At 37.4% G+C, this 25,865-nt stretch overlaps 1 long non-coding RNA gene across 6 annotated transcripts; it reads left to right on the top strand.

Annotated features, from left to right (window-relative positions):
• Positions 1-5,672: 5,672 nt before the first annotated feature.
• Positions 5,673-18,053, top strand: LOC137250336 (uncharacterized). Of its 6 annotated transcripts, none has more exons than XR_010952913.1 (3): positions 5,673-6,097; positions 12,727-12,953; positions 13,015-18,053. It is a non-coding gene; the product is annotated as an uncharacterized lncRNA (long non-coding RNA). The 6 variants fall into 6 exon arrangements; XR_010952909.1 differs by having other exon boundaries at positions 10,569-12,953; XR_010952910.1 differs by having other exon boundaries at positions 5,673-6,213.
• The last annotated feature ends 7,812 nt before the right edge of the window (positions 18,054-25,865 follow it).

Here is a 25,865-nt window from a genome sequence, read left to right as displayed (position 1 = left end):
CATTCACCATCAAACCCATCTTTACCGCTTCTTTTTCCAGCTTGGAGTAAGCAGAACTAACAGCGCGGGTGTTTAAGCCGATGATATCAATGTCATCAGCATATGCCAGTAATTGCACGCTTTTATAGTATATTGTTCCAGTGCGGTTAAGTTCTGCAGCTAGTATAATTTTCTCCAGCATCAAATTAAAGAAATCGCACGATAGGGGGTCACCCTGTCTGAAACCTCGTTTAGTTTCGAACGGCTCGGAGAGGTCCTTCCCAATTCTGACTGAGCTGATGGTGTTGCTCAACGTCATTTTGCACAGCCGTATAAGTTTTGCGGGGAAACCAAATTCAGACATAGCGGCATATAGGCAGCTCCTTTTCGTGCTGTCGAAGGCGGCTTTAAAGTCGACGAAGAGGTGATGTGTGTCGATTCTCTTTTCACGGGTTTTTTCCAAGATTTGGCGCATTGTGAAAATCTGGTCGATGGTAGATTTACCAGGTCTGAAGCCGCACTGATAAGGTCCAATCAGCCGGTTCACGGTGGGCTTCAATCTTTCGCACAATACACTTGAAAGGACCTTATATGCGATATTAAGAAGGCTGATTCCACGATAGTTGGTGCATTTTGCAGTATCCCCCTTCTTGTGGACTGGGCAAAGAACACTTAGATTCCAACCGTCGGGCATGCTTTCGTCCGCCCATATTTTGCTAAGAAGCTGCTGCAACTCCTCGCCGCCGAACTTGAATAGCTCCGCAGGCAATCCATCAGCGCCCACGGCCTTGTTGTTTTTCAATCTGGTAATTGCTATTTTAACTTCGTCATAATCGGGCGGGGGGCCATATATTCCATCATCATCGATTGCGGGATCGGGTTCTTCATCTCTGCGCGGTGAATTGCTGCCTCCATTTAGGAGAGCAGAGAAGTGTTCCCTCCATAATCTAAGCACTCTCTGGACATCAGTTACAAGGTCGCCGTTTTCATTCCTACAGGAGTTTGCCCCGGTCTTAAAACCTTCCGTCTGTCGCCGTATTTTTTGGTAGAATTTTCGGGCGTTATTCCTGGTGGCTAGCAGCTCAAGCTCCTCGCACTCATGCCTTTCTGCTTCTGCTTTTTTCTTCCTGAAAAGGCGTCTCGCTTCCCTTTTCAACTCACGATAGCGTTCACACACTCCTCTTGTCGCGCTCGCTTTTAACGTAGCCCTGTAGGCAGCGTCTTTTCTTTCGGTTGCAACGCGGCATTCTTCATCATACCAGTTGTTTTTTCGTGGCCGCCGGTAACCAATTTTTTCCTCGGCGGCAGTATGAAGTGCTTTTGAGATATGCTCCCACTGCTCCTGTATTCCTTCTGGATGAGTTGTGCCCTCAGAGAGCAGGTGTGAGAGTCGAGTTGCGAAATCATTGGCAGTCTGTTGTGATTGAAGCTTTTCGACGTCTAGCTTTCCTTGTGTTTTTTGTTCCTTGTTTTTAGCCGCGTTGAGGCGGGTGCGTATTTTGGCTGCAACGAGATAATGGTCCGAATCGATGTTAGGTCCTCGGATCGTTCGCACATCTAAAACACTGGAGGCATGCCGTCCGTCTATCACAACGTGATCGATCTGATTGCGAGTATTTCGATCAGGAGACAGCCATGTAGCTTGATGTATCTTTTTATGCATGAACCTCGTGCTTGATATGACCATGTTTCGAGCACCGGCAAAGTCAATCAGCCTCAGTCCGTTAGGAGAAGTTTCATTGTGTAGGCTGAACTTTCCGACTGTAGGGCCAAAAACACCTTCTTTGCCCACCCTGGCGTTAAAGTCGCCAAGCACGACTTTTATATCATGACGGGGGCAGCGCTCGTATGTGCGTTCTAATTGTTCATAAAAAGTGTCTTTCACCTCATCGTCTTTCTCCTCTGTCGGCGCATGGGCGCAGATGAATGATATATTAAAAAATTTTGCTTTTATTTGAATAGCGGCGAGACGCTCGTCCACAGGCGTGAACGCCAGCACTTGGCGACAAAGTCTCTCTCCCACCACGAATCCGACGCCGAAACTGCGCTTATTCGCATGGCCACTCCAATATATGTCACAATTTTTGATCTTCTTTCTTCCTTGCTTCGTCCAACGCATTTCTTGGATGGCGGTGATGTCAGATTTTGCTTTGACGAGGACATCAACCAGCCGGGCATCTGCACCAATCCCATTCAGGGAGCGGACGTTCCAGGTGCATGCCCTCAATTCATTGTCCTTCAAACGTTTGCCATGGTCGTCATCAATAGAGAGTGTATTTATCCGAGGCTTGTTGTTATATTTCATTGGAGTATGGTTTTACGTGGCGGGTCCCAAGCCCAGCGCACAACCCGCTCAGCGGGGGTGAAAATATTACTTGGCACGTTTATATAGCGAGCCGCTTGCTCCAAGACAGACGCCCGCTTGCAGCCGCACCTAGAGGTGTACAGACGCTGCCGATGAAATCTCCCCCGGCTAGCCCTTAAACCGATTATGTCAGAGTGGCCTAGCCAGGTTGTCGCCTTCTCACATTAGCTCACCGCTAAACGGGTGTTTAGCGGCTACCCAGAGGATACTTGGCCGCAAGCGACCGGCAGTAGTGAGCTGCTTGAACCGCATGCAAAAGAATCGCTCTGGCCATTCCCAGGTGAATGGCGGTCAGAAGCTTTCCCCACTTTCGTGGACTTCTACACACGGCCCCACCCTGTTTGGTATATAGAAATATCAAAAAATTAGCTGGCCGAGGGATTGGAAGTGAAAGTGGAAGTAGGAGTTAGATCGGAAGGGGTGGGCAGGGGAGTTAAGAAAAAATTTAAATTCGTTATATCTAGGTAATTATCTGATGAGGGTATAAAATAATTGAATTTGGGAGATGTAGAGAGCGTGAGTGTTGGATGGAGAAATATAAGGAGAAGGGAGTGGGGAAAAGTCATAAGACAATTTTCGAGAATTTTGTTTTTCTCTTGCAAGCAATTCTTGAAATTTTTGTATTGAAAATACGTTTTTTCCTAATCTTCTATCCTTTTTCCTCTCAAAATTTCCTTGAAGATGCGTTCCGTATGCACCAATGGAGCGTGAAAGAATTTATTGATCATTTCTTCAAGGGTCCAAGAAATTCTCAAGAAAATTTATGTAAGTATTAAGCAGTTGTTGTTGTTGTAGCGATAAGGTTTCTCCCCGAAGGCTTTGGGGAGTGTTATCGATGTGTTGGTCCTTTGTCGGGTACAGATCCGGTACGCTCCGGTAACACAACATCATTAAGGTGCTAGCCCGACCATCTCGAGAACGATTTATATGGCCAAATTAAACCTTCAGTCCATCCCTCCCTCCCCACCCCAAGTTCCATGAGGAGTACTCCAGGTTCCATGAGGAGCTTGGGGTCACCAGATCCCCGTCTTTTAATGAAACAGGCTTCGCCACGGAGAGGTTAGGTTGACAATTGGGTTTGGGGAAGCTATGTATTGCGCTGGCAACCTGAAAGGGTTGCGCTACACAGCTCCTTGAATCTGGTATTTTAGTCACTTCTTACGACAGGCATACCTATGGCGGATATATTATGACCCCCTAACCCGCTGAGTGATCTAGAACAGCAGTCGATTGCTAATAGGCGCCAAAAATAACAGGACAGGTGCGAAAAGACTAGTTTTGACCACCTCTGTATCATTAATCCGAAGGCGGAAAGTAAAAATATTCACCAAAAACTAAAAAATTACCCCGGGCCATTCCGAGATGGATGGGCGTTTTACCTTAAAGCGCCAAATACACGACACGAACATTTCCGCGAACATTCCGCAATCTTGTTCGCAGCTTTGGCCATACACCATACGAACTTTTGGCCGAACATTAGTTCTCTTTCAGACAGCGATGAATACGGACAACAATTGTACTGCAGCAATATTGCTCGCTGTGGCAATTAAGCGTAAAAAAAATGTATACATTTCAATAAATTCACTCAGAAATTTTTTATTGCCCATTTTACTTTTCCGCGCACGTCTGTTCCGTTCAGAAATTACTACCATTATGAGCTATTTCGCCATACACGCACGAGCAGTTCGCGCAAATGTTCGCCAAAAATTAAAATATTTTGATTTTTGGCGAACATTTGCGCGAACTGGCAAACACCACCATACACGACAGAAAAGGTCGCAGAAACATGACATAACGAGAATGTTCGCGGAAATGTTCGTGTCGGGTATTTGGCGCTTAACCGTATCGTAGCCAACCAATTGGGTTTTGGTTTACCGTCGTAACGATAAACAGCTGATTACGTTAGGGATACGGATACGGCGATACGACATAAGCTGGAGACATTGGTGCTTTATCGGTAACCTTTTAACAGCTGATTCGACCAACCTTATGAGAAACAATGCAATCGATTATTGGTGCCGCTAAGGTCGTAACCGTATCGTACCCAACCAACTGGGTTTTGGTTTACCGTCGTAACGATAAACAGCTGATTACGTTAGGGATACGGATACAGCGATACGACATACGGCACCAATGACTCCGGCTATACGGCACCAATGACTCCAGCTTAATTTATAGAACGAGAGTACACTATATGTAAACTCTCGCTGATTATTAAAGAAGAGATTTCTCAATATACAAAATATACATACATATATTGCGTGGGGAAATAATAATTAGAGAGTCGACTATGTGTATTGAAATAGCTGAGTGAGAGAGTGCAATAATGGTATGCGCCGTACACATATCCACACGTAAGGCCGCTCACTCGTCGTTAAATGGCGCTGGTGGTAGTGTCGCCAGCAGTGTTGCCAGGTTAGCCTTTTCGAGGCTAGATTTAGCCTTTTTTTTGCCTTTAGCCTCGAAATTTTGTGTTTATCTTCGTGACTTTTTTCTAGCCTTTTTTACTCCGAATGTATTTTTAAAAATTTCTAAAATAAAATAATTTCAATAGTTCCTGTGAATACCTAATACCTAATAATAAAATGTACACTCCACCATGGAATTTTGGTCGGAAGTCCGAGAACATAAAAATGCATTAAACGGACCTCCTTTTTTAGAACTTGTCGAATTCATATTTAGTTTTTTAGTATTTAGTTAGTATTTAGTTTTTAGTGGCATGAAAATTCTGAAAACTAAATTAAGGAACAAACTAAAATTTAAAATGCTTAATGCGCTGCTTAATATTATATGCTCGTTAAAACGCTTATCTAAATGTTGTAATGACTTTGAAATTACCGATGATGTCATATCTATGGTAAATAGCCAAACTTTATACCCAGACATAAGCTCTTCTGATTCTTCAGACGGGGAATATTTTATATAAATAATTAGTTTGCAATATTTTTTTTATGTACATACACATATGCAATCATTTAAAGTAATTACATGTGCTAGTCAAAGAAAATGTGCCTAATATGTTTTGAAACAATAAGTTATGCTTAAGTTATGTTTATAAGTTTTTATTTACAAATGTGTAAACTAAAATATAAAAAAAATTTTATGAATTAACCAAAAAATGTCTGGCCTTTTTTCAGCTTCTTTTTTTTTCTAAATTTAGCCTTTTCTAACCTTTTTTTTTTTTGCCAATCTAGCTTCTTTTTTTTTGAATCACCTGGCAACACTGGTCGCCAGCTTCCACCACATTTGCTGCTTCATATTTATTTCTAGCGCGTATAAAAAAATGTTCACGCAGCTGCGACCATATGCAATTGATATGAAGGTTTAGTCGTGCTTTCATGCATTTTTGGCATGATTTTGGTTGTAGAGAACCTTTGTTATTTATGAAATAGTAGAAATACAAAATAAAGTATCTGCTTTGCCTGATTATTCCAGATATCCGTACTTAATTTAAAATAAACTCTGCTGCGGTTTAGTTCGTTGTTGCAGATAGCGATATCAGTCGTCGATGTGAATGCGACAAATTAGCAAGAAAATTCGCTTGCACATGTTACATTTAATAATAATACAATAGAAGATGGAAAGAAAATATTCATTAACGCAGATCTAAAGTGCTTTAAAATTTGTGAATTACGAATTAAATATATGTATAGTGGAAGAATAAAAAAGAACGGATATATACAATAATTTCAATTATATACTTCAATATATATTAACATGCATACAAGTGCCTATACATTAAAATATATATAGGTACATCTTGAAAATGGGCGCGTGGAGTGAATATATACTACATGTGTATAGGTTTGAGCTCGTTGGATAAACAAAATTTGATCGAAGAAAAAACGACGCCATCAAATTTTCTCGAAGTACAGTCTACAGGCGCCAAAGCAAACGTGCATACATACATACTATGTACCATACAAGGCGGCAGCACGGTGACATACCTCCAAACATAAAGCATATATGACACTACTTTATTTTTGCTTGGATTCCAAGCTAAAAAAACTGACGAAACTTTACCGGAACTTCAAAACACAAAAACAATTTCTATCATGAAAAAGCGAGACCACTATTCCCCAAAAATTAGTGAGTTTGACATGTTTTTGTTTATGTTTTACATTTTATTTTTACATTAACACTCTTAACAATAAAAATAATGCAAATAACGCGAAAATTATTTCGGTCTCTAATGGTTAACTTTTTTCACAAGTTGATTCTAATTCTGTTTTTATGCACTAAATTTTCAAACTAAAAACAAAATTTTCATGTGTCAGAAAAAAATAATGGAAAAACGGCCGAATGTCAAAAAAACCTTTCGAAATACAAACTGGCTCGTTTGTTTTTAATGAACTAGATTGCATTTTCCTTGTATTTCGTTAGTTTTTTGAAATATGGTTTACACACTTACACCAGTACTGAAGCCGTATTAGGAGGGAGTGCGACAAAAAATTGAAGATAAAATGCAAAAAAATTACACGAAAATAAAGTAGTGTCATATAGGTATAAATAAAAGTTTTATGTACATACATTATTTGTAAATCGATGGACTGATGTCAAAATTGTACTTCACCGGAAGTTGAAGTGTCCGCCCATGGTATAAAAAAAAGAAGGTAGTTTAACTTAATTTTTTTTTGACGTAATTGGGGATTTTTGAAGTTTCACAAAGTTTCTTGATTTGTTAGCAGCGCTGCCATATCGTTACTGTTAAGATCAAAGTCAAGGCCGCGGCACAATTAAATTTTTCGTATAGATGCGTTTAAGACACGCTTATGCATTCCAGTAACATCGCTACAATCTACCAGGAAGTTGCGTTTATAAATATGAAGGAACTTCAGACTTGGCAATTGAAGTTTTTTTCGCGAAGTACTGTTATAAAAATTCTCCGTATACAACAAAAATACTCGCCAACATATTTTGTGTCGTATTGATTTGTTATATTGCAGTTTTTAATTGCGAAAAATGCTAGAAAAGTTAGCAACGAGTGAGAAAACTAATTTCACTTGCAAAGAGGGCCAGCACCCTTAGCCAAAGCAAATGTCAAAATTGTCTTCTTATGCTTTGATTTCAACAAAATTTGGTATTTGGCTACTTTTCCATGTAAGATGGCGCCAGTGTCGCTCAATCTACCAATTTCTACGCAACATAGCGACCTTAACCTTTAGCCGAGGTGGCATAATTGCGTCATATTTCAAATGACAAAACACTTCGTTTTCTAGACTGGTATTTCGTATTTACAGATTTCGAAAGCACGCAGCTAGGTATTTTGTTTTCTTTTTTATTTAAAATATCAATGAAAAAAGTTGACCTACATATACATATAACATATTAATGTGAATCCATCAAAATCAGAAAAAGACTTAATATTTTTCAATTTGGTTTTATGAAATTGTCATTGCTCCCGCAAAAGTCAAGAGGATAACATCTAGGGATGCAAATTTTGAGGAGCAACATCGATACATCGATGTTTCGATGTATCGACAAAATAAACATCGATGATAAAAAGCATCGGAAGAAAAACATCGATACATCGATGTTTTCCGATGTTTTTTTCAGTAGAATTCAATTTAGGAATAACTACGTGGCTCTAGTGGGTGGCGTGATATTTATAGTCGCCTAGTTTGTAACATTAGCTCACACACCCCGAAATTCAGGAATTTTTAAGAAAATTCGACCAGAAATGTATTTTAAAGGCCCCTTTACAATGTGCAGAGGTTTTATTATATATGTATGCAGTTACCGGCCAAAGTTAAAATAGACACTTTGGTTGGAGTTGGCACTTAATTTTTTAAAATAGCGCCACACCTTACTTTTGTTCGGCATATTGATTTCGGCAAGAAGCTGGTGGAAAATAGAAATTATTAAAAATGTGCAATTTTGTTTTAATTTAATATTAATAATTGCAAATGATAGCAGTGCAAGCAACTTCCTTTTAGAAGTAATCAAAAAGCAGCCCATTATTAAATAAAAGCAATGTTGGTCGAAGTAGCTGAAAATAAAAACTATTACGCTGTTACCAAAGGTAATCAAAGGCAATGTAAAAATTAATTATTACCCACATAATAAAATTATTCCAAAAAGCCCAGGATACTACTTCACGATCTACATATTTACCTTACGCCTTTGCACTGGCCATACTGCACTTTCGATTAAGATATTCACCAATTTATTTAGTATAAAATATTCATTAGAAGTCACATCATAATTTAAAACAATTATTATTAATAACTTACCATTTTTACATCAGTCTGCAGCAACTTAACAAAAAAAAAAAAAGAATGGAGTCAATCAGCCCAATTCTAAACGAAAATTCCGTGCGAGTTTTTTCCCTTCTCCCTTTCCTCCTATTCTGAACAATGTTCGAAAAAGAGGAAACCGGTTATGGGGGAATAGTAGGTATTATGAGTGTGAGAGGGAGGGAGATTTCTTTGCCATTTCATAGGAGTTTTTTCACTAGTTAAATTAAAGGGATTGCATCAAAATAGTTAAAGGAAATTGGTTCTTTTAAGAAAGAAGACTTATTTGTTCAAATTTGCGCTAAAATATGTATTTACATTCTACCACAATTTTCTCACTGTTAATACAACAACAACAGCAACCACAATATTCTTTATTTTAAGTCGAAAAGTATATTATAAGCAACGGAAGAGCTCTTTGTATATTTGATGCAGCCATCCAGAAATTGCGAAAGGATTTTATAAGAAGGCTCAATTAGATTTTGGCATATGGCGAAAGGCGAACTCAACTCGACGTGGCCGCCTGAAAATTGCTTTGCAGAATGAAAGCAGGTAACTCTGGCGGATTTGTGTTAACCCGCCGTCTTCTTCTTATGCTCCTCTGTTGATGTTGCTGTGGCACCAATTCAATACTCATTTCAGTGTATACCACATGAAATGCAATAATGTGCATTGTTTATACCTTATTTCTTAATTTCAAACAAATTCGCAACAATAATTAAACTTTTAAATTTTTTAAACAAAATAAGAAATGCGCAACGAAATTTCAATTGACAAAACAGCTGACTTCGAAAATTCGAAATTCCTATTCCCCAATTTTTCTTCTCCCTAGGAGGAAAGAATTGGATGAATTTTTTCGCGGGAATAAAAAAATCCGCGAGAACAAAATTCCGCGAGAATATTTAGAATTGGTCTGAATAAATGCAACTTTAGAGATGTGGATGTTCGAAACATCGTCAAAGTTGACATCGATGTATCGGCAATTTTTCGATATTAAGTAATTTTGAAACATCGATGTTAAACATCGGATTTTCATCCGATACTATCGATGTTTCAAAAACATCGATGTATCGTTTGCATCTCTACTAACATCACATCTTTTGTATCATGGTTCCGCCATTCTGTGTAAATAGCCTGGCACCATTGCGTTGCAAACTTGTATTAAATATGTTTACAATACACGATTATGCATTTTTGATGTATGTAATTGCACCACCGTGGTGTGATGGTAGCGTGCTCCGCCTACCACACCGTATGTCCTGGGTTCACACCCCGGGTAAAGCAACATCAAAATTTTAGAACCAAGGTTTTTCAATTAGAAGACAATTTTTCTAAGCGAGGTCGCCCTCTACAGTGTTTGGCAAGCGCTCCGGGTGTATTTCTGCCATGAAAAGCTCTCAGTGAAAACTCATGTGCCTTGCAGATGCCGTTCGGAGTCGGCATAAAACATCTAGGTCCCGTCCAGCCAATTTGTAGGGAAAAGCAAGAGGAGCACGACGCAAATTGGAAGAGAAGCTCGGCCTTAGATCTCTTCGGAGGTTATCGCGCCTTACATTTATTTATTTTTAATTGCAACATAAAATTTATAAGGAAATTCACGATTAATTGTAGATGAGGTGACAAACTGCACTTTGTGGGAACCATGTCAGAACTATACAAGGTAGCAGCACGGGAAAGCTGATTTGTGCTTTTTTTTATTTGACTGGATACATCAAATTCCGGTGCAGTACGATTTTCACATTAGTCCATCGAATTTACAAAAATAAAGTACATGGAACCTTTCTATTTATGTTTGTAGGTATGTCACCATGTATGGCTCCGCCACGCTGAGAACACTATTTTATACCATTGTTTACTATGCTCGTGTTCCAGTGACACATGAACCAGATGCGGGTAGAGGTTTAACATACAAATGCATCTGGTTCACTTGTCATTGGGACACGAGGTATATAGTTTGGCAGCTTAAATTGAGGTTATGTTGCGAATAGTGCGGAAGGCAGTCCAATGGAGTGAAATGAAGAACACAGCAAGTGCAGAGTTGCATTGCATCAATATTAAAGATAAATGTAGAAAAAATAACTAAAAACTTGAATATAAGCAAATGGCCCCTATTATGAGACAAATTTGATCTTGGACTGTGTTCGAAAGAGCCGATCGTACGAAGAGAAAGGCACATTCCCATCAGCTGTCAAATAAAATAAAAGCAAAATTATTTATTATGGAGAAAAAAGCTTAAATACTGGAACTAGCCAGAAGTAGAAAACGCTGGAATGAATTTCAACACGTCATTGTAGCTTTCTAAACATTGTAACTTTCTAAACATATTGTTACATGTGTTAAAAACTAAAGTGACCATAGAAGACATGGATTTGCTATCCAGTAAAGATGAATAGCTGCAACAATGCACAAGAGCAAAGTTTATTCCAACCATTTTGAAATTGGCAACAATACTTAGATTTTACGCTAGGGATTGTCTCAACTGAGCATCGGGAACGAGAATGCACTCGGAATTTTTTTCCACCTGATCCTCTGTGCATGTTCCTTTTGTTATAAATGGATTTTGTCCCATTTTTAGACAAGTCTTACAAGCTGCTGTTTTGTATTCACGAAACTTACATTTCAAAAACTGTTTTTCTAATTCTATACAGCATTGTGAATCAAACTAAGTGTGATATCTTCTGCATAGACGTCAAAATTCCAAAGTGATGGGATCACCTGATTTGTAATTCACTATCGCTGTCTCATTGTGAATCTCTTTCACCCGCTGAAGATAGCCGGCCCTATGCGTCGCCAATTGAACACCCTGTCAAAACGCTAAAAAGTAGCCATATTGAACATCCTGTCAGGCAGTTGACAGATAAGATATCACACTTACAGCTGAATTCAGTAAGCCGTCTCTAGTCACTATTAGAGACTATTTGGGGTGAAAAACACTTTTGAGACAATTTGCCATTCTGTAAGCTGTCTCGCGTCTCCAGCCTCATAAACGCAATCACTAATTTGTGAGCTGCACCGGGGCAGGTCACAAAAGTGAAAATTTCAGAAAAAGTATGAAAATTATTTGCGAAAAACGCTTTAAATATATTTTTGTTATTCCTCAAATTAAAATAAGCATAGAAAATATTAAAAAAAAAGAAAATACTTAAAAAAACATCGAACTCTATGTGGCGCCGCTGAGATTCGAACCTACACACTTTGGGATCTTCTATAAAAATTGTGAACGGCGTCTCAGCAAGCTCAGCCACAATACCACCCAACGTTATGGTGACAAAATGCAATGCTATATTATTTGTTCAATGTATGAGTAAATTGTCATTTTGGTGAATTTCGTTGATATGGTGAATTGTTTTTGTGACTTTCGTTTACTGAATACCGAAATCATCTCAAGTCACAAAAATTGTCTCTAAAGGAAAATCTCAAATTTGGAGACTTGAGATGAGACCGAATTACAGAATTCAGCCATTAGTTTGATTCACAATGCAATACAGCGTCGGCACGAAACTTCTATTCGATTCAAAATTAGATACACAACGAAAGTTTCGACAGAAATGTGCTGCCATAATCCGAATTTGAAATTTGATTTTCGATGTTTTGTAGCCAACGAAGATGCTCATAATAAGGGCCAGTATGTTGCTGTGTTCCGCAACACTTAAATTTTATGTCGTGGCGAAAATTTTCCAGTTCAGTGTTAGTGATAATAAACAAATGAGCCCAGATCACGCATTGCGGAATTGTATTTGTAATCAAATTTGAAACATAAGCGTTTGATGACCAAGGCTCAATTATATGGTTGGGTATCCCATCAGCTGATTTTATTTATTTTTTTTCATTTTACTGGTATAGGGATTGTCAAAAGGAGATGGCAAACGTAAAATGTAACCAACACATTGGAAGTCTATATCTATCTCGATTCCTTTATACCTGGACAACCAACCGTTATCCAATTAAAGTTATAATTCCGTGTGTACATGTACAGCTGGGTATAAAAAGTACGAATCAGCTGTCCCATGCTGCCACCTTGTATAGTTTCGCCCTGCTTAGTTGACCACAAATCAAACACATTTGTGTTAGTTCACATACATGGGTCAATTATATGGTTGGCTCATCTCATCAGCTGATTTTATTTTTTTTATTTCACTGGCATAGGGATTAACAAAAGGAGATGGCAAACATTCACCCTTATCGCGAGTTTTATTTTCACCCGAAAATATTCACAGTTTTCGTTCACCCTATCGCAGAGGGTGGCGAAACAATTTTTCGTGTTCGAAAAAGATTTCACCTTATCGGCAACTCTTTGTTCGGGCGAAATGAACAGCGGGGAAACCAAAATTTGTTCACTTATATTTTACAGGCGAACGAGAGGAAAACAAAATGTAAATAATTTTTTGTTTTGAAATTTGATACTGTTATAATTATATGTACTTTTATTATTAGAAATAAATCAATAAATAATGAACAATCGGAAGCTGAGTGGAAAAAAGTGAAATTCCTGTATTGCTAAGTATGTAAATTCTATATTTTAGACAACGTATCAGTCGGCCAAGTTATCCATAGTGGACAAAGCAACGGTTCCAAAATGTTGAGCACCTCACTGAAACAAGATTGGCTAAGACTCACTTCATAGTCCCTTCTAAAGCATTTCCCTATGCGAAAAAACGAAGACATGTACTCAACTTTACAATTGGTGGAACTCCAAATTTTTGCTTCAATGGTGGCAAGGAGTTGGTAAGAATATCTAACAAATATTAAAATGCCGGCTTGTTTAGCCTGTAATATTGGCGAAAGCGAATTGAAAAAAATTAACTTGTTATCCAAAAGTGCTGAAAAAAGTAATTTTTATCTTGCAGTGAATCATTCAGCTCCAAAGGGTTAGAACTGCCCCCTAATTGCCTCCGAATCGGTTTCACCTTTATATTCTCCCCGCGCTCTATCAATACCAACCTAATTTCAATACTAAACATTCTTTTATAAGTTTTTTATTTCTATTTTTGTTGTATTTTAAGGAAATATATGTTTGGTTACAAAATTTACACAATTGTAAGTAAATTATTTGTTCACTGCCAATTCACAATAGAGCATCAGCTGTTTCGAAGTGAACTTTTGTTCGCCCGAAATTGTCGATAGGCGGAAAAAGTTCGCCCGAACAAAAGAAGTGAAGGCGAACACTTTTCCGCGTTAACTTCGCGATAAGGGTGATTGTGAATCAAACTAAGTGTGATATCTTCTGCATAGACGTCAGAATTCCAAATTGATTTGTAATTGACTATCGCTGTCTCATTCTGTATCTCTTTCTATCACCCGCTGGAGATATTCGCCGCCATATGGAACACCCTGTCAAAACGCTAAAAAGTAGCCATATTGAACATCCTGTCAGGCAGTTGACATGAGATATCACACTTAGTTTGATTCACAATGATGGCAAAAGCAAAATGTAACTAACACATTGGCAATCATTCATTGCCGGGGTCATTGTTTACCAAATATTTTGGCAGCTGAAATGAGGTTATAAGCCAAATTAAACTTCCTTAACCCAAACGCCATAGTCGTAACCATACCCATATCCATAACCATCTCAATGTGATCGATTAATGGTGCCTTAACCTAACAATCGTGAAAATTTCATAAAAATGAATAAAACGGAAAAAATTACAAACATATTCCACAAAAAATAAGTCTCTTAGTCATAACGTATCCAAAACAATGAAGAAAAACTAAAAAAAGTTATTAAATTCACCAACTCAAATATATTTAGGTTATGGATACGGCGAGAAACCAAAAACCAATTGATTGGTTATGGCGTTAGCGTTATGGTATGGCACCATTAATCGATTACATTCCTTTCCATAAGGTAGGTTCGATCAGCTGATTTATCTGGTTATGGCTTTATGGTTATAAGTCACCATTAATTCGCCCTTATGTTGCGAATCATGGTTCAATTATGTACAGGTTGGCTCATGTCATCAGCTGATTTTATGTATGTCATTGCATGGTCGAAGGGATTGTCAAAAGGAGATGGCAAACTCAAAATGAAACCAACACATTGGCAACATTTTACTTACACATACAAAAACTACTAAGTTTTATGTTTCCATTCCATACCATTCGCACCAACACCAATACACAGATTTTGACAATTTGAACAGACATATTTTGTGGCTTTACAGATGAGCCAACCTGTATATAGTTGAACCATGGTTGCGAATAGAGTGAAAGGCAGTAAAAGACGGCAGTCGATTGGAGTGGAATGAAGAACAGCATTAAGAGCAGTGTTGCATTGCATCAATATACCTGCAATCTTTGTATCAATATTAGAGATAAATGTAGAAAAAATAACTAAATATTTGAATATAAGCAAACATTTTCTCTTAATTACTGCAAATAAGGTGTCCTAAATGCAATATTTTCCAAAATTTTACATGAGCTTCATAATATGGCCATTAGTGGTGTTTGTGTGTGTGTGCTAATTTTGAGCGATCAGCTGTTAGTTGCGCTACTTGTTAAGGTTTCCAATGGCCGTGGTGCTAAATTTTTTATAAAAAAATATTTTCACAGCACTAAGTTATTTTGTTTGTAATTGCGTCTAATTTAGCGCATTATTTTCCCACAACACACAAGAATCGCAAAGATTTATGTTTCCTCTGTTGTTGTTGTTGTATTAACAGTGCTCGCCCCATTGAATGGGCACGACCACTCACAAATTGTCATCAAAATCCTCTTACGGGAGTCCAAGAAAACTAGCTGTTTCAACAGGGGCGGACCATAGGGAGATTGGTGTTAGAGGCGTAGGTTCCTCATTACAATTGAAAAGATGGTTGGTGTCATGTGGGGACGCATCACATGCAGGACACACGTTACGTATGTCGGGGTTAATTCTGGACAAATAAGAGTTTAACCTGTTACAGTATCCAGAACTAAGTTGGGCCAGGGTGACTCGGTTTTCCCTTGCTAGAGTGCTCTCTTCTTCTGCAAGGGTGGAATATTGCATATTAATAACGGGGTTTACCGGGCGCGTCCTGACAAAGGCGTTTACCGATTCTGTGTCGATTTGGCTAAGGTCCTGCTTATGCTTGCCTGGATCAAACGGCAGTGTTGGTTGTTGTTGATTGATTGTGGCTATATTACTGGTATGCGTAATATTGCGTTGAACGCATCTATATTGAAAAGTATATTGTAACTCGGCCTTCATTATTTTTCCAGCAACGGTCCTTTAAGAACACAGTCGGGTTAATTCCCAGCGGACCAAATGCTCACAAAAGTATTGTTTACGATGGTCGCAACAAATAAAGTTAGCGAATATTAATCAATATTTTTTATAGGATTTTTTTGGTACTTCTGCGTAGTCGCATAAAATATTGCATTTGATACATTTTCGACTCAAATTAGATACTGAAAAAAATTTTTCCCGAGTCGGAAACAATGTTATATAAGTAGCAAAAAGGATATTGCAAAATGATCACAAGAAATAGGATGAGCGAATTTTTCACTTGTTCCGTTTCCCGTTGTGTTCCTATATTAAATACATTGAAGCGTACTTGAGGCGTTTATACCATAGTGTACCTATACAAGTGTGTTCACTAAGCGATAAACGTCAAAACTACAAACAGCTTCGCTCACCTGATGGAAATCTCAGGTCTAGAGTCGCATTTTTGGTCTCAACGACAACATTTTTGACTACCAATCGTATTGACTTTTTCAATTTTTCAATCATTCGGCGCACTCGGTAATGGTATCCATTTTGAATTCGCTGTCATTCCGAATCCAGCGAGTGCCTGTCAGAATGCTTGACAGATAAGTCAACACACTTGTACTTGTACACTATGGTTTATACGCGTACTTACTTTGCACAGTATTTATTTGCGTATGATAAATATTAAATAATTTTTTAAACAGTACTCAAGTATTCACTTTCACGGATATCATAGAACTAAAAAAATGTTATATTTCTTATTTGCGCTGCGCGTCGATAGAAGAAATAACGCTATATACGAAATTATGAACCGTTATTTTGTCGGCATTTTGGTGTTTGTCACAAAACACATGATGCAAAGCTCATAAGAAAGTGTATGGCGGCACAAAGATGAGTATCGTTCTTTGCTCACTTGCGAGAATTCCTGCAAACAGTGAGTGATATGCGGTATATAAATTTTCTATAGCTCTTTGTTCGCATAGCAGCTTGTTTACCGGTTTTAAAATAAAGTTTATATCTTCTTTTGTTCACATATGACCTCACTTCTGAGCATTTTGGGAGTTTCGCAAATTAATCAAACTTGGTCCGCTGGGTTACAGGGTTAACCGTGACTGCGTTTATGGGGTTTTGAATAGAATTTGCAATTCTACTTAGGCAAAATTGTTCTTTTTCTCTTTTTTAGCTTTACTTAAGTGCATTTTTTACTCGAATATGTTAATGTTAACTAATTTTCTTTTGATGCATTTGATCTGATTTTTGTCTTGCAGATATGTTTCGCCGCTTCATAGAGAACAGAGAGATAAAGGAATTGTCAAAATTATTTAGCCACCGCTATTTTCCTCACAAGGAAAGAACAAGAAATGTGCAATGCTTTAATCGAAGTCAAACGTTACTTTTTGCCAATTTAAATTTTAACAATCAGATATAAAATTACCCTACAATGTTTCACTGTCAACACCTTCGTCAACGCAAACTACATTATATATATTCTTATCTTTATTTATATGATCTCAATGTAATTTATTTGATTAAGTTATTATTTTCTTACTGTTGTCTTTTCATTGTAACCTCTATTCATAACGACATCTTTGTTAATAACTACTGAGAAATAGTTCGATCCATAATGCAGTAATAAAGGCCCAAACACGTACGATTTTCGATGCAGCATCGTTCGTTGACAGATGAGTTGATTGCAAGCGTTTGCATGGGGAACCGTAATACCTCACAAATGACATACCCAGATTGCGCATTCACGAGTTCAAAATTGCTTCGTTCTGCGCAAATACGTCGCAGTTGACTGCTTGAGCGAATGAAAGAAAGAAAGAAAAAACAAGAGCTAAAGGAAAATGACGTATGAATTGCCCATAAAAACAACTGATCTTTTATTTACATGCGCAATGCGCAATCTTCTATATGTGATCTGTGGTAATACGTCGTGTTTTTATCACGGTTTGAAGTAGAAATAAGTAAATCTCTCACAAAAACGCTGCTTTTTTATGAAACCTTTATTATTTTAAATTTTGTTGTCAATAACATAGAACTATAACTATTCTTTGTGCTAATTTAAAAACTCAATTGTTCAAATACATTCAAATGCGTGAAAATATAAATATCTTTTAGTTACATGGAGTGTGAAAGGATGGTAAGGAATGTGGTTCGAAATTCCGTTCGTGTCTTAAAAACCTTTAAAAGAAGGACTTCAACAAGTAAGGAAGGCTAAGTTCGGGTGTAACCGAACATTACATACTCAGTTGAGAGCTGTGGAGACAAAGTAAGGGAAAATCACCATGTTGTAAAAAGAAAAGAGTATTTTAAGAGGAAGTGGGCCATAGTTCTATAGATGGACGCCATTTAGGGATATCGCCATAAAGGTGGACCAGGCCTGACTCTGTAATTTGTTTGTACGATATGGGTATCAAATGAAATGTGTTAATGATAATTTTAAAAGGGAGTGGGCTTAAGTTCTATAAGTGGACGCCTTTTCGAGATATCGCCATAAAGATGAACCAGGGGTGACCCTAGAATTTGTTTGTACGATATGGGTATCAAATGAAAGGTGTTAATGAGTATTTTGAAAGGGAGTGGGCCTTAGTTCTATAGGTGGATGCCTTTTCGAGATATCGCCATAAAGGTGGGCCAGGGGTGACTCTAGAATTGGTTTGTACGATATGGGTATCAAATGAAAGGTGTTAATGAGTATTTTAAAAGGGCGTGGGCCTTAGTTCTATAGGTGGACGCCTTTTCGAGATATCGCCATAAAGGTGGACCAGGGGTGACTCTAGAATTTGTTTGTACGATATGGGTATCAAATGAAAGGTGTTAATGAGTATTTTAAAAGGGCGTGGGCCTTAGTTCTATAGGTGGACGCGTTTTCAAGATATCGCCATAAAGGTGGGCCAGGGGTGACTCTAGAATTTTTTTGTACGATATGGGTATCAAATGAAAGGTGGTAATGAGTATTTTAAAAAGGAGTGGGCCTTAGTTCTATATGTGGACGCCTTTTCAAGATATCGCCATAAAGGTGGACCAGGGGTGACTCTAGAATTTGTTTGTACGAAATGGGTATCAAATGAAAGGTGTTAATGAGTATTTTGAAAGGGAGTGGGCCTTAGTTCTATAGGTGGATGCCTTTTCGAATTATCGCCATAAAGGTGGGCCAGGGGTGACTCTAGAATTGGTTTGTACGATATGGGTATCAAATGAAAGGTGTTAATGAGTATTTTAAAAGGGCGTGGGCCTTAGTTCTATAGGTGGACGCCTTTTCGAGATATCGCCATAAAGGTGGACCAGGGGTGACTCTAGAATTTGTTTGTACGATATGGGTATCAAATGAAAGGTGTTAATGAGTATTTTAAAAGGGCGTGGGCCTTAGTTCTATAGGTGTACGCCTTTTCAAGATATCGCCATAAAGGTGGACCAGGGGTGACTCTAGAATTTGTTTGTACGAAATGGGTATCAAATGAAAGGTGTTAATGAGTATTTTGAAAGGGAGTGGGCCTTAGTTCTATAGGTGGATGCCTTTTCGAGATATCGCCATAAAGGTGGGCCAGGGGTGACTCTAGAATTGGTTTGTACGATATGGGTATCAAATGAAAGGTGTTAATGAGTATTTTAAAAGGGCGTGGGCCTTAGTTCTATAGGTGGACGCCTTTTCGAGATATCGCCATAAAGGTGGACCAGGGGTGACTCTAGAATTTGTACGATATGGGTATCAAATGAAAGGTGTTAATGAGTATTTTAAAAGGGCGTGGGCCTTAGTTCTATAGGTGGACGCGTTTTCAAGATATCGCCATAAAGGTGGGCCAGGGGTGACTCTAGAATTTTTTTGTACGATATGGGTATCAAATGAAAGGTGGTAATGAGTATTTTAAAAAGGAGTGGGCCTTAGTTCTATATGTGGACGCCTTTTCGAGATATCGCCATAAACATGGACCAGGGGTGACTCTAGAATGTGTTTGTACGATATGTGTATCAAATTAAAGGTATTAATGAGGGTTTTAAAAGGGAGTGGCCCTTAGTTGTATATGTGAAGGCGTTTTCGAGATATCGACCAAAATGTGGACCAGGGTGATCCAGAACATCATCTGTCGGGTACCGCTAATTTATTTATAAATGTAATACCACGAACAGTATTCCTTCCAAGATTCCAAGGGCTTTTGATTTCGCCCTGCAAAACTTTTTCATTTTCTTATACTTAATATGGTAGGTGTCACACCCATTTTACCAAGTTTTTTTCTAAAGTTATATTTTGCGTCAATAGACCAATACAATTACCATGTTTCATCCCTTTTCGTATTTGGTATATAATTATGGCATTTTTGTCATTTTTCATAACTTTCGATATCGAAAAAGTGGGCGTGGTCATAGTCGAATTTCGGCCATTTTTTACACCAATACAAAGTGAGTTCAGATAAGTACGTGAACTGAGTTTAGTAAAGATATATCGATTTTTGCTCAAGTTATCGTGTTAACGGCCGAGCGGAAGGACAGACGGTCGACTGTGTATAAAAACTGGGCGTGGCTTCAAACCGATTTCGCCCTTTTTCACAGACAAACAGTTATCGCCCTAGAATCTAAGCCTCTACCAAATTTCACAAGGATTGGTAAATTTTTGTTCGACTTATGGCATTAAAAGTATCCTAGACAAATTAAATGAAAAAGGGTGGAGCCACGCCCATTTTGAAATTTTCTTTTATTTTTGTATTTTGTTGCAACATATCATTACTGGAGTTGAATGTTGACATAATTTACTTATATACTGTAAAGATATTAACTTTCCTTTTAAAATTAGAATTTAAAAAAATTTTTTTTTAAAAAGTGGGCGTGGTCGTTCTCCGATTTTGCTAATTTTTATTAAGCAGACATATAGTAATAAGAGTAACGTTCCTGCCAAATTTCATCATATCTTCAACGACTGCCAAATTACAGCTTGCAAAACTTCTAAATTACCTTCTTTTAAAAATGGGCGGTTCCACGCCCATTGTCCAAAATTTTACTATTTTTCTATTCTGCGTCATAAGTACAACTCACCTACCAAGTTTCATCGCTTAATCCGTATTTGGTAATGAATTATCGCACTTTTTTGATTTTTCGAAATTTTTGATATCGAAAAAGTGGGCGTGGTTATTGTTCTATATCGTTCATTTTAAATAGCGATCTGAGTTGAGTGCCCAGGAACCTACATGCCAAATTTCATCAAGATACCTCAAAATTTACTCAAGTTATCGTGTTAACGGACAGACGGACGGACGGACATGGCTCAATCGAATTTTTTTTCGATACTGATGATTTTGATATATGGAAGTCTATATCTATCTCGATTCCTTTATACCTGTACAACCAACCGTTATCCAATCAAAGTTAATATACTCTGTGAGCTCTGCTCAACTGAGTATAAAAATGTATACAAAACGCATAAGAAATTGTGCCAGTTTTTTGTACCTTTAAAAAGCTGCAGTCTTAAATTACCCATTTATTGTATATTTGAAAACGGAAAGTGAAAATTTTCTCTTTTTCATGATTTTTCATCAATTTTACTTCCTGGGACCCCGTGATCGTTGGTAACGAAATCCTGTTTTTGCAAAATCCCGAAAGCAAAATCCTGCTTTTTAAAATCCTTTTTTTTTTTAAATCCTGCTTTTTTAAAATCCTGATTTTTTAAAATTCTACTTCTCTTCTGAGTCGGGATTCTTCCCGACTTAGAAAATTCTGTATTTAAATGTAATATAAAAAGTGTTAAATTGGACATGTCATTACTTTGAGAAGTGCGCACTGTGTACACATTATTTTTTATTATTCCACCCATATGAACATACATATGTATGTATGTATGTACACATGTTCATTGACGAATTGCTGGAACTAGAAATACCGTTATACATCGTAGACTAAAAGTCATTGTAGGTGAAAGTACCTCACAATTTTATAAACTCGTATAAAATTTACAAAAGGAGCTTATTTATGCGAAAACTCAAATACAAAGAAGGGAAAATGGAGAAATAATAAGAAAGAAAAGAAACATAATTAAAAAAAAAAAAAAACAAGCAACTACGAAGAGTTATTAAAAAAAGGAATGAATTAAATCAACCAAGTTATTTGAAGAGAGTTGAAAAAATATTTCAATTTACTAGACTAAAATATTTACATACATTCACACTAGGGCGGGTCGATTTAAAAATCGCTCATTGCTCTGTGAAAATCGTATTCTAGGGATCAAAATAAGAAACTTTGCCGACGGAACCGTGCCTCTAAAACGAATTCTGATGTCCCCCCCTTTGGGTCGAACTTTTGGGTAGGGGCAATTTCAATTCTACCTGCTGTGTCTTTTGGTGGCTTAAAAAAAACAACACAAGCAATTTTACGATCTGCAATTGTGTCACAGTGATACCTTCATTTTTTAAAACGGTTGAATAAAAAACCCACACAACTATGTTTACGACATGCAAATGCATCACAGTGATGCCTTGGTTTTAAAAGGGGGTTGTAAAAACGCTAATTTCTAATAATTTTTTTAAATTTCTTTTCTATTACTAAGTTAAATTCATTTTTTCATTTACATATGTTCTGACTAAATAAATTTCTAAAGAGAAAAATAAACTCCAAAAAAGAAAAAACATAGGCATTTCAAAGTGGGATTTTTCAAAATTTGCCCCTACGACCCAAAGGGGGGGACATCAGAATTCGTTTTAGAGGTATGGTTCCTTCGGCAAAGTTTCTTATTTTGATCCCTAGAATTTGATTTTCATGGAGCAATGGGCGATTTTTTTGCCTCCCCACAAATCGACCCGGCCTAATACACACATTTATATATAAAAACATATTACGAATAAAGTTGTTTCTTTGATTTCTAAAATCGCTGTGTATGAGTTTGAATACTTTCGCTGCGTATGTCGGTTCATTTCGTTGTTCAGTAAGTTTATCTAAAGGGTAAGAACACTAAAAGCAGAATTTGTCAAGCCGGATTTGGCAAAAGCAGAATTTTGCAAAACCAGGATTTTGAAAAAGCAAAATTTTAGAAAACCAGGATTTTACCTATATGTTAATGTTAACTAATTTTCTTCTGATGCATTTGATCTGATTTTTGTCTTGCATATATGTTTCGCCGCTTCATAGAGAACAGAGAGATAAAGGAATTGTCAAAATTATTTAGCCACCGCTATTTTCCTCACAAGGAAAGAGCAAGAAATGTGCAATGCTTTAATCGAAGTCAAACGTTACTTTTTGCCAATTTTAATTTTAACAATCAGATATAAAATTACCCTACAATGTTTCATTTTCAACACCTTCGTCAACGCAAACTACATTATATATATTCTTATCTTTATTTATATGATCTCAATGTAATTTATTTGATTAAGTTATTATTTTCTTACTGTTGTGTTTTCATTGTAACCTCTATTCATAACGTCATCTTTGTTAATAACTACTGACAAATAGTTCGAACCATAATGCAGTAATAAAGGCCCAAACACGTAAGATTTTCGATGCAGCATCGTGCGTTGAGAGATGAGTTGATTGCAAGCGTTTGCATGGGGAACCGTAATACCTCACAAATGACCTACCCAGACTGCGCATTCACGAGTTCAAAATTGCTTCGTTCTGCGCAAATACGTCACAGCTGACTGCTTGAGCGAATGAAAGAAAGAAAGAAAAAACAAGAGCTAAAGGAAAATGACGTATGAATTGCCCATAAAAACAACTGATCTTTTATTTACATGCGCAATACGCAATCTTCTATATGTGATCTGTGGTAATACCTCGTGTTTTCATCACGGTTTGAACTAGAAATAAGTAAATCTCTCACAAAAACGCTGCTTTTTTATGAAACCTTTATTATTTTAAATTTTGTTGTCAATAACATAGAACTATAACTATTCTTTGTGCTAATTTAAAAACTCAATTGTTCAAATACATTCAAATGCGTGAAAATATAAATATCTTTTAGTTACATGGAGTGTGAAAGGATGGTAAGGAAAGTGGTTCGAAATTCCGTTCGTGTCTTAAAAACCTTTAAAAGAAGGACTTCAACAAGTAAGGAAGGCTAAGTTCGGGTGTAACCGAACATTACATACTCAGTTGAGAGCTGTGGAGACAAAGTAAGGGAAAATCACCATGTTGTAAAAAGAAAAGAGTATTTTAAGAGGAAGTGGGCCATAGTTCTATAGATGGACGCCATTTAGGGATATCGCCATAAAGGTGGACCAGGCCTGACTCTGTAATTTGTTTGTACGATATGGGTATCAAATGAAATGTGTTAATGATAATTTTAAAAGGGAGTGGGCTTAAGTTCTATAAGTGGACGCCTTTTCGAGATATCGCCATAAAGATGGACCAGGGGTGACCCTAGAATTTGTTTGTACGATATGAGTATCAAATGAGAGGTGTTAATGAGTATTTTAAGAGGGCATGGGCCTTAGTTCTATATGTGGACGCCTTTTCGAGATATCGCCATAAAGGTGGACCAGGGGTGACTTTAGAATTTCTTTGTACTATATGGGTATCAAATGAAAGGTGTTAATGAGTATTTTAAAAGGGAGTGGGTCTTAGTTCTATAGGTGGACGCCTTTTCGAGATATCGCCATAAAGGTGGACCAGGGGTGACTCTAGAATTTGTTTGTACGATATGGGTATCAAATGAAAGGTGTTAATGAGTATTTTAAAAGCGCGTGGGCCTTAGTTATATAGGTGGACGCCTTTTCAAGATATCGCCATAAAGGTGGGCCAGGGGTGACTCTAGAATTTTTTTTGTAGGATATGGGTATCAAATGAAAGGTGTTAATGAGTATTTTAAAAGGGAGTGGGCCTTAGTTCTATAGGTGGATGCCTTTTCGAGATATCGCCATAAAGGTGGGCCAGGGGTGACTCTAGAATTTGTTTGTACGATATGGGTATCAAACGAAAGGTGTTAATGAGTATTTTAAAAGGGCGTGGGCCTTAGTTCTACAGGTGGACGCCTTTTCGAGATATCGCCATAAAGGTGGACCAGGGGTGACTCTAGATTTTGTTTGTACGATATGGGTATCAAATGAAAGGTGTTAATGAGTATTTTAAAAGGGCGTGGGCCTTAGTTCTATAGGTGGACGCCTTTTCGAGATATCGCCATAAAGGTGGACCAGGGGTGACTCTAGATTTTGTTTGTACGATATGGGTATCAAATGAAAGGTGTTAATGAGTATTTTAAAAAGGAGTGGGCCTTAGTTCTATATGTGGACGCCTTTTCGAGATATCGCCATAAACGTGGACCAGGGGTGACTCTAGAATGTGTTTGTACGATATGTGTATCAAATTAAAGGTATTAATGAGGGTTTTAAAAGGGAGTGGCCCTTAGTTGTATATGTGAAGGCGTTTTCGAGATATCGACCAAAATGTGGACCAGGGTGATCCAGAACATCATCTGTCGGGTACCGCTAATTTATTTATATATGTAATACCACGAACAGTATTCCTTCCAAGATTCCAAGGGCTTTTGATTTTGCCCTGCAAAACTTTTTCATTTTCTTATACTTAATATGGTAGGTGTCACACCCATTTTACCAAGTTTTTTTCTGAAGTTATATTTTGCGTCAATAGACCAATACAATTACCATGTTTCATCCCTTTTTTCGTATTTGGTATATAATTATGGCATTTTTTTCATTTTTCATAACTTTCGATATCGAAAAAGTGGACGTGGTCATAGTCGGATTTCGGCCATTTTTTACACCAATACAAAGTGAGTAGTACGTGATAGTAAGTGATAAGTACGTGAACTGAGTTTAGTAAAGATATATCGATTTTTGCTCAAGTTATCGTGTTAACGGCCGAGCGGCAGGACAGACGGTCGACTGTGTATAAAAACTGGGCGTGGCTGCAACCGATTTCGCCCTTGTTCACAGACAAACAGTTATCGTCCTAGAATCTAAGCCTCTACCAAATTTCACAAGGATTGGTAAATTTTTGTTCGACTTATGGCATTAAAAGTATCCTAGACAAATTAAATGAAAATTGAAATTTTCTTTTATTTTTGTATTTTGTTGCAACATATCATTACCGGAGTTGAATGTTGACATTATTTACTTATATACTGTAAAGATATTAACTTTCCTTTTAAAATTAGAAT

The sequence above is a fragment of the Eurosta solidaginis genome, chromosome 4 (assembly GCF_040869045.1).
Source record: "Eurosta solidaginis isolate ZX-2024a chromosome 4, ASM4086904v1, whole genome shotgun sequence".
Taxonomy (NCBI): domain Eukaryota; kingdom Metazoa; phylum Arthropoda; class Insecta; order Diptera; family Tephritidae; genus Eurosta; species Eurosta solidaginis.
Note: the sequence above shows the minus strand (reverse complement) of the source record. Positions and strands in the feature narration are given on the sequence as shown.